Source organism: Pongo pygmaeus, chromosome 15 (genome assembly GCF_028885625.2).
Source record: "Pongo pygmaeus isolate AG05252 chromosome 15, NHGRI_mPonPyg2-v2.0_pri, whole genome shotgun sequence".
Lineage (NCBI taxonomy): Eukaryota > Metazoa > Chordata > Mammalia > Primates > Hominidae > Pongo > Pongo pygmaeus.
In genome coordinates this window covers 104826101-104836348 of record NC_072388.2, presented here as the reverse complement: position 1 = coordinate 104836348, position 10248 = coordinate 104826101, and the positions used below count along the sequence as shown (strand labels likewise).

At 52.2% G+C, this 10248-nt stretch overlaps 1 pseudogene; it reads left to right on the top strand.

Moving 5' to 3' along the window:
* The first annotated feature begins 350 nt into the window (after positions 1-350).
* LOC129012384 (ETS domain-containing protein Elk-1-like) lies at positions 351-8163 on the top strand (annotated as a pseudogene).
* The last annotated feature ends 2085 nt before the right edge of the window (positions 8164-10248 follow it).

Sequence of the window (10248 nt, the reverse complement as noted above, 5' to 3'; positions counted from 1 at the left end):
CCCAGGCCCTTCCCCGGACGCCCCAGCTGCTCCACCGCCCGGGCTTCTCCCCTCCTGCCCCCATGGAACCCCCACTCTGGGCTGTCTGGGCCTGCCTAGCTGGCCGTGTGGGGTCCTCTAGGCCCGTGTCCCAAGCACCCATCTCAGTGTCCAGGGCCCAGCGCACTCGGACGTTTCACACGCGGGCCTCTAGGGAGGACCCCCAGGCACCGCCAGCCCAACCCCGACGGCCGGCCGGGAATTGGACCCGCTGCTGCAGCCGCTGAGGCTCTGCTGCCCCCGTGTGGCCGACAGCAGCATCGCACGCCACCGACGACGGGGCGCTTCCCGGACCCGGCTCCGGGCAGGGGATGGGGCAAAGGCAGGGGGCAGGGCCAGGCGTGCTCTTGGGCCAGATCCCGGCTCTGCTTCGGGCTCTGGGCTGGGGCCCGGTCCGTGTCCAGCACTGCGATCCCCTCCCGTACCCACCCCCTGCCACGGAGGTGGCTGTGGCATCCGCCAACACGTGTCAGCTTGTGGGGGCGCTGAGGTCCGGGATCCCAGCCTCTGCCGAAGTCCTGCATTCCCTGGGTGTGGGGGCGCTGTGGCCTGGGGGCCTCGCAGGGCTGCAGCTGGGGCGGCTGGGGGAGCTGGCCTGGGCTCCTCGGTGGGGCCCCGCGCCCCCTACTTCTGCCGGCAGCATCCGATGCTCCCTGACCCTGGTTAGGACCCTTCCTCCTGGCGTGGCCCAGTGTCCCCGCGGAAGCCCCAGAACGCGGCCTGCCCAGGAGCCGGCTCGCGCCTGGGGCCTGCGGGTCTTCACTATGGTCGCGAATGGACCCACGGGATGCGGCGTGGGGCGCACGAGCTTGAGGCACCAGCTTCCGGCCACTGTCCCTGGAGGACAAGGGACTCGGCTCCGGAGCAGAGGGTCCTCCCCTGGGGATGCCCTCCCGGCGGCTGTGCGTGGGGCTGGGGGCTGTGCCCGGAAGTGGGCAGGTGGGAGAAGCCTCCTGAGCACAGAGGACAGCAGCCAGGCCCAGGCCCAGGCCCTGCAGGCCCCCAGGGGCTCCAGAGCCCCAGAGAGGAGGAAGGCCTCCGTGTGCTCAGAATCAGCTCACACCCCGCGGAGGAACCTCAGAGGGCCGGGACAAGGAAAGGAAGGCCCCGGCCCAACATCGGGGTCTGGGCGCTGGTGGGACAGGGCAGGCTCAGCCTTGGGGCCGGTCAGGGCCCTGTTGGGGTTCGGGTCCCCCTGCCAGGTCCGCATCTGCGGCCACAGCCCCTCACCCCCAGCAGGGACCCCAGAGCCGGAATTGGGACCCCCTGGTGGCCGTCTCGTGCCACTGCAGTTCTGCTGCAGAGGGGTTCCAGGGGTTCCTGGGGTCCCCGGCCCCAAGTCTCGTGGGCTCCCAGGCAGGCGCGCTCTGCCGTCCACTCATGCGGGGCCTGGGTGGGGCCTGCGGACCTCAGAGGCAAGCCTCAAAGACGCGCCCAGATCAGGATCCCAGGAACCCGGCTCACACACAAATCAGAAATAGTCCTAAAGAAGCAGAAACAAGAATCAGTGAAACAAGAAACTACAGAATAAGAACCCAAAGAAAAGCAAAATGTCGGCGTTATCAGACATAGAATATGCAATGTGTGCTTAAGAGGGTTTTGTTTGTTTGTTTAGTTTTGAGATAGAGTCTCGCCCTGTCGCCCAGGCTGGAGTACAGTGGCGTGATCTCGGCTCACTGCAACCTCTGCCTCCCCGGTTCAAGCGATTCTCCTGCTTCAGCCTCCCCAGTAGCTGCGACTACAGGCGCCTGCCACCACGCCCGACTAATTTTTTTGGATTTTTAGTAGACACGGGGTTTCACCGTGTTAGCCAGAATGGTCTCGATCTCCTGACCTCATGATCCTCCTGCCTCAGCCTCCCAAAGTGCTGGGATTACAGCGTGGCCACCACACTCGGCCAAGAGTTTTTTTAAACTTTACGGAAGCTATTCAAATATTACTGCAAAATGGGAAATTACTGCACATTGCATTTTGAAATGACCTGAGTTTTACGAAGAACTTCTAGAATTGAAAACCGTAATAGATGAGGCTAAAATAAGACTGGATGGGACAGGCACCGCAGAGGACACGCAGGAGCGGGAGCTGGTAACACCGAAGAAAGAGCAGGAGACGCCACCCAGCACAAGCGCAGCCCCGCGGAGGCTGGATGGAGGCTCCCGCAAGGGCTTCTTCTGCCCAAAGGAGAAACAGAGTCGGGGGAGGCAGTGGCTGGGAATTTTCCAAAATCGCTGAATAATAGGACGCGTCAGGATCAAGGCCAAGTCCCAAGCAGGATAAATAAAAGCAAACTCCACGTTCACACCTTGACGCTTGCCGATGGAGCTGCCAACACCAGAGGCAAAGAGACTTTAGAAGCATCCAGAAGGAGGCCAGGCATGGTGGCTCACATCTGTAATCCCAGTACTTTTCGAGGCAGAGGTGTGTGGGTCACCTGAGGTCAGGAGTTCAAGAGACCAGCCAGGCCAACATGGTGAAACCCCATCTCTATTAAAAACACAAAAATTAGCTGGACGTGGTGGCGGGTGTCTGTAGTCCCAGCTACTCGGGAGGCTGAAGCAGGAGAATCGCTTGAGCCCGGGAGGCGGAGGTTGCAGTTAGTCACCATTGCACCACTACCCTCCAGCCTGGATAACAGAGTGAGACTCCATCTAAAATAAAAAAATTTAAAAAAAAAATCTGTCAGGGCCGGCCCAGGCAGGTGCACTGGCGCGGCCACAGACTCCAGAGCCGGACTCGGGAGCCCTGGGTCGGCCGACCCGTGCCACTGCACGTTCTCATAGCCGAGAGTCTCAAGAACCCTGGAACAAACAAGACACCTGGAGCAGCCTCCGAGCATCTACTCACCTCTGCCGGCCGTTTACACCCGAAAGCCACCCCTCAAGACCAGGACAAGCGGTGACACTTTCATACAAAGGGCACAGGGTCTTAACTCCCGCACGCTGGCTGCTGGCGCCTCCTAAGAGTGTGTTTAGAAACGTTGAAGAAAAAATTATTCCATAATAGTTGTTCAGCGCCGAGAGGCAGGCGTGATTCAGGACCAACATGGCAGGACCAGGGACCACGGCCATGGGGAGAGAGATGGGGCTCAGTTCTTAACCCAGCATGGGCTGGCGGGGATTGACAGCCAGGGAGCTGGGTAAACTCGGAGGACGGACATTCCCAAGAGGAAATAATGGGGGGAAGGAGGGTTCTGGCTAAATTAGCCCAGGAAGATTTTTGCTGAAGACAGACCAGGGTGATCAGACCTGGGAGATGGTAGAAGATGAGGAACTCAGGATCAAGGGTGATCAGATGTCAAGAGTGCGTCTTTAACCTGACTTAGGGGGGTTCTTTTTTATTTTGAGATGGAGTCTCGCTCTGTCGCCAGGCTGGAGTGCAGTGGCATGATCTTGGCTCAGTGCAACCTCTGCCTCCTGGGTTCAAGCGATTCTCCTGCCTCAGCCTCCCGAGTAGCTGGGATTACAGGCGCCTGCCACCACACCCAGCTAATCTTTGTATTTTTAGTAGAGACAGGGTTTCACCATGTTGGCCAGGCTGGTCTTGAACTCTTGACCTCAGATGATCCGCCCACCTCAGCCTCCCAGAGTGCTGGGATTACAGGCATGAGCCAGTGCACCGGACCCCACTGGGTACTTTTTAAAGCCTTTTTCTTACAAGGAAGTGCAGGCCAGCCTAGGAGAAGGTTCCAGAGCCTGACTGCAGTTTAGCCAAGCAGAGAATCTTTGTCAGTCCACCCTGTTTAAGGAAAGAGGAGACATTCTCGTTTCCCTCCAACAATGTAAGTCCATTTTCTTGTTGGGTGGCCTTTCGTTCATTAAGAACCAGCTGGACTTTCTGTTGGGACTGGGTAGAAGAGGACATTTCGCCGCATGGTGCTAGCAGTTGGACATTCAAAGAGGAGAGACTCTGTGAAAATAAATGAAACACAAAGGTTATCACTTAGAAATGCAGACTCCGAGCCCAGTGGGCACCAGGCCGGAAGATTTCTAGACGCTGGGCCTGAAGCATCTTCAGCTGCAGCCAGGTAGGCAGCTGAAGGGCCTTCCTGATTTGCAGGTCAGGTGTTGCAGAAGCTGCCCGCACAGGATCTGTGGGGATGATTTCTCTAAGGTTTACATCAACTTGTCCCATTTCAGCTCACAGGGCTTCAGGAAAAGGGCAGTTTTAAATTTGACTGATTCCAAGTCAGAGGGTGAGGGAAAAATTGGAAAAATTAGTTTGCAGAGTTGTTGCCTGATATTAGAGAAAACTAGAAGAATTCTGAAGGGGGCCAGCCCCTCCACACCTGTGGGTATTTCTCGTCAGATGGGACGAGAGACTGAGAAAAGAAATAAGACACAGAGACAAAGTACAGAGAAAGAACAGTGGGCCCGGGAAACCGACGCTCAGCATACGGAGGACCCGCACCGGCACCGGTCTCTGAGTTCCCTCAGTATTTATTAATCACTATTTTCACTATCTCAGCAAGAGGAATGCGGCAGGAGAACAGGGTGACAGTGGGGAGAAGGTCGGCAAGAAAACGTGAGCAAAGGAATCTGTGTCACAAATAAGTCCAAGGGAAGGTACTATGCCTGGATATGCACGTAGCACAGATTTATGTTTCTCTCCACCCAAACATCTCAGTGGTGTTAAGAATAACAAGGCAGCATTGCTGCCAGCATGTCTCGCCTCCTGCCACAGGGTGGTTTTTCTCCTATCTCAGAATAGAAAAAATGTACAATCGGGTTTTATACCGAGACATTCCGTTCCCAGGGGCAGGCAGGAGACATAGGCCTTCCTCTTTTACTAATCCTCCTCAGCACAGACCCTTCACGGGTGTCGAGCTAGGGGACAGTCAGGTCTTTCCCATCCCACGAAGCCATATTTCAGGCTATCACATGGGGAGAAAACTTGGACAATACCACGCTTTCAAGGGCAGAGGTCCCTGCGGCTTTCTGCAGTGCATTGTGCCCCTGGTTTATCGAGACTGGAGAATGGCGATGACTTTTACCAAACATACTGCCTGTAAACATTTTGTTAACAAGGCACATCCTGCACAGCCCTAGATCCCTTAAACCTTGATTCCATACAACACATATTTTTGTGAGTTCAAGGTTGGGGCTAAAGTTACAGATTAACAGCATCTCAGGGCAAAGCAATTGTTCAGTGTATAGGTCAAAATGGAGTTTCTTATGTCTTCCTTTTCTACAAAGACAGAGTAACAGTCTGATCTCTCTTTCTTTTCCCTACATACCCCCCTTTCCTTTTGACAAAACCGCCATCGTTGTTTTGGCCGTTCTCGCTGGTCACTGTCTCTTCAGAGCTGCGGGATATACCTGTAGACCTTGTTTTTTTCAGGCTTTTCTTAGCTAACTGTGTCAGCTCCCTTATTTGGTCCCAGGTCGGTGGCTTTGCTTCCTTGGTGGATGGCAACTTCTTCTGTAAGTTGTAGGTACTAAATTGGAAGCTGGTTTTTTCCTGGGGAAATACAAGCAAAACTTCTCCCCCATGTTATCACCTTCCCTATTTTCCATGTCTTATTTTTGTTGTCTTTCCACCAAATCAGTTTTCCTTCATGTGGGCTGCTCTTTTTACCAGTAAAATGTTGTTCTGCATAAGTAGTGGTCAGATTTCTATAAATGTTTAAAGAATTTAAAGTATAGATTGCTAGGTTAAGTTGCCTCTGGGGAGTGTTATATTCCTTACTGTCTTTTTCTTCTTTTTGTTTCACCAATTGAGCTTTTGAGTGTTCTAGTAGTTCTTTCAATTATGGCCTGTCCTTGGGAATTATACAGGATTCCTGTTGTATGTGTAATTTTCCACTGATTTAAGAATTTTTGAAATGTTTTGCTACAGTATCCTGGACCATTATCTATTTTAATTTTTTCTGGAACTCCCATGACAGCAAAACAAGATAATAAATGTCTTTTAACATGGGAAGTACTTTCTCCTGTCTGGCAGGTTGCCCATACAAAATGTGAGTAAGTATCAACTGTCACATGGACAAATGATAATTTTCCAAATGAAGGTATAGGTGTGACATCCCTTTGCCACAACGCATTAGGACATAGACCTCTGGGATTAACTTCTGCCTACTGAGTGGGCAGGTGTAGGACTTGACACTGGGTGCAATGCTGTACAATATTTTTTGCCTGTTTCCATGTGATATCAAATTTATTTTTTAGTCCTGTTGCATTTACATGAATCAAAGCATGAAGTTCTTATGCTTCTATGAATGCCGATGACACTAGCAAGTCAGCTTGTTCATTTGCTTTAGTTAAAGGCCCTGGTAAATTAGTGTGTGCTCAAATTGAGTAATATAAAATGGGAAATTTCTTTTTCTCACAGTTTGTTGTAACAAATTAAACAGCTGGTTTAACTGATCATCCATGCTATATTTAATTAGGGCTGTCTCAACATCCTTTGTACCCTGTACTACATTTGCAGAATCTGATACAATGTTAAATAGGCTGATTAAAATCTTGTAACACTGAAGTGACAGCAACCAACTCTGCTCTTTGAGCTGAGTGATATTGAGTTACAGTGACTCGTTCTTTTGGCCCAGTGTAAGCCACTTTTCCATTGCTAAAACCATCAGTAAACACCGTCAGAGCATTTTTTTAAAGGTTTCTGTCTGGTAATATTAGGTAGAATCCAAGTAGTCAATTTTAAAAACTGGAAGATTTTTGTTTTGGGGTAATGATTATCAATAATTTCCACAAAATCAGCAAGACCCATCTGCCATGCACCAGAATTTATAAAGGCTTGTCTAACCTGTTCCTTGTTTAAAGGAACAATGATTTTATCTTGGTCACTTCCACACAATTTTATTATTCGTAATCTTGCCTGACTAATTAATATAACCATTTCATCCAAGTGCAATGTAAGTCTTAATTGTACTGTGAGGAAGAAATGATCACACCACAAGATCTGTGTTTTGAACAATGATGCCTGTTGGAGAATGTGCAGTAGCAAAAATCAAAAGTTGGAGTGGGGCTAAGTGATCTATTCTGTTTACTTGTGCTGGCTGAATTTTTTCTTCAACTAATTCAATTTCTTTCGTTGCCTCTGGAGTTAATGTTCTTTCACTATTCAATTCTGGATACCCCTCAAGATAGAGAACAAATTTGACATGGCATAAGTCTACAAGTTCATGTCCTATCCTGAGGTCGCAGGGTGCTCCACTGAGTGAGGACTGCCTGCCCCAACCAGAGGTGTCGGTTACCTCCGCCATGGCAGATGTGGCCCCTGCTGCTGTACATGCCCCCCCAGGGGGCACGGCCTCAGGAAAGCCAGGCACACCCAAGGGTGCAGGAATGGCAGGCCCTGGAGGTTTGGCGCGCAACAGCCGGAACAAGTACGTGCGCTCGGGCCTCTGTTCCACCTTCACCATCCAGTCTCTGCAGCCACAGCCACCCCCTCAGCCTCGGCCTGCTGTGGTGCTCCCCAACGCAGCTCCTGCAGTGCAAGCCCCTTGGAGGCCTGCCTGGAGGCTGAGGAAGCCGGCTCCCCTCTGCAGATCACCCCGACCCCGCCTGAGGCCCCAAACCTGACATTGGAAGAGCTGAATGTGGAGCCGGGTTTGGGCCGGCCTTTGCCCCCGGAAGTGAAAGTGGAAGGGCCCCAGGAAGAGTTGGATGTTGTGGGGGAGAGGGTTTCTGCCGGAAACCGCCAAGGCCGAGCCTGAAGTCCCTCCACAGGAGGGCGTGCCAGCGCCTCTGCCGAGCTCGTTATGGACACCGCAGGGCAGGCGGGCGGCCACGCGGCTTCCAGCCCTCAGAGCTCCCAGCCGCAGAAGGGCCGGAAGCCCCGGGACCTAGAGCTTCCACTCAGCCCGAGCCTGCTAGGGGGGCCGGGACCCGAACGGACCCCAGGATCGGGAACTGGCTCCGGCCTCCAGGCGCCGAGGCCGGCGCTGACCCTGTCCCTGCTTCCTACGCATAGTTGACCCCGGCGCTGCTGACACCCAGCTCGCCGCCTCCCAGCATTCACTTCTGGAGCACCGAGTCCCACCGCGCCCCGTAGCCCGGCCAGGCTCTCCTGCCAGCTTCCGGCCGGTGGCAGCGCCCGGGTGCACATCCTTCCATCAGCGTGGATGGCCTCTCGACCCCCGCGGGGCTCTCCCCAGGGCCCCAGAAGCCATGACCACCACCACCCCCGCTTCCGGGGTCCCTCCATCCCTGCTGTCTGAAGGAGAAAGACTCATGCTCTGATTGTGGCGGGGGATCCTTGGGAAGAATTACTCCCAGGAGTGACTCTCCTTAACTCCTCCACAGAAAACACTCGGCTTCCACAGCTTCTCTCTTTTCTGTCGGTCCCCCAGTGGCTGCCCTTACACGTCTCCTACTTCAATGGTAGGGGCGGTTTATTCATTTATTTTTTGAAGGCCACTGGGAGGCGCCTGACCTAACCTTTTAGGGTGGTTAGGACGTCTCTCCCACCTCCCCGCTTTTTTCCCCAAGACAAGACAATCGGGGTCTGGCTTGAGAACGACTTTTCTTTCTTTATTCCTCAGCCTGCCCTTGGGGAGATGAGGGAGCCCTGTCCATTTTCGGATGTGAGTAGAAGTTAGTTTGTTTCGTTTTATTATTCTTGGCCATACTCGGGGTCCAGGAAGAATTTGTACCATTTAATGGGTTGGGGGTCTTGGCCAAGGAAGAATCACCCCCTTGGAATAGAAATTTCCACCTCCCCAACTTTTCTCTCAGACAGCTTATCCTTTTTTAACCAACTTTTTGTCCAGGGAGGAATGTCCCTTTGTTCTTCCCCCTGAGAAGCCATTCCTTTGTCCGCCAAACTCCCTGGGGTCCTGCCTGTTTCCTCCCAATGGAGGGGTTTTGGGGAGGTGGTTCCTGTCTGGGGGGCCCCCCCAGCCAGTACTCCAGGTCTCCCTGTCTCTCCCCCTCTGCCATTTTGATAGTATAATCTATTTTTAAATGGGGCTTTTCAGTAGGGGAGAGGGAGTCATCTCTTCCTATATTTGGTGGGGGGGGTGTGAAGGAAGGGATGTGGGGGGGAATCTTCCTGCCACCTCCCCCCCAGGTGTTTATTTTTGATAACAAATGTGTATTTTCAGTTCCCTCCCTCCCAGCCCCCCAATTTCCTGCAGGTAGGTACAAAGGACACTTTCAATGTCCCTGGAGTTGGGAGGGAGGAATGGGGGACATAAAGCCTGTCCTGTCTCTATTCTAGGCAGGAAGAGTGGGTTCAAAATCCTCCTGGACTACCCTGTCAGCCCTGGCCCAGCCCAGGCCTCAGGACCTGGGGGTTGGTGATTTGGGGGACGGTGCTACACTCGTCTCCACTGTTTTACTTACCCAAACTGGACCTTTTTTTTTTCTAAAGAGTCCCAGAGAATGGGGAATTGTTCCTGTAAATATATAGTTTTCAAGGTGAAAAGAAAAGAAAAACCTTCCATAATGAAGAGCAGACCAATATTCCAGAAAACTGTCACTTTAACAGAGAAGACCAAATTCTAGTTTCACATGAACTGTTAATATTAAAGCTAATTTTAATTAAACCTTATAAATAATTCCATCCAGGCTGGGCAAGGTAGCTCACACGTATAGTCCCAGCATTCCAGGAGGGTGGATCACTTAAGCCCAGGAGTTTGAGACCAGCCTGGGCAACATGGGGAAGCCCTGTCTCTACAAAAACTACAAAAAAAAAAAATTGTCCAGGCATGGTGACACGTGCCTGTAGTCCCAGCTACTTGGGAGGCTGAGGTGGGAGGATTGCTTGAGCCCTCCCACCTCAACCTCCCTCAGCCTCAGTGATAAGTGCCACTGCACTCCTGCCTAGGCAACACAGTGGGACCCTATCTCAAAAATAAATAAATAAATAAATAAATAAATCCAGCCAGATGCAGTGGCTCACGCCTGTAATCCCAACACTTTGGGAGGCCTAGGTGGGTGGATCATGAGGTCAGGAGTTCGAGACCAGCATGGCCAATGTGGTGAAACCACTGGCTCTACTAAAACTAAAAAAATTAGCTGGGCGTGGTGGTGGGCACCTGTAATCCCAGCTACTCTGGAGGCTGAGGCAGGAGAATTGCTTGAATCCAGGAGGCACAGGTTGCAGTGAACCGAGATCATACCATTGCACTCCAGCTTAGGCAACAAGAGTGAAACTCTGTCTCAAAAAAATAAATAAATAAATCCAATCACAGCCAACTTTGACCACATAAGATCCCTTTTCCACAATCCTTTTACAACTTTTTTTTGTTTTTGT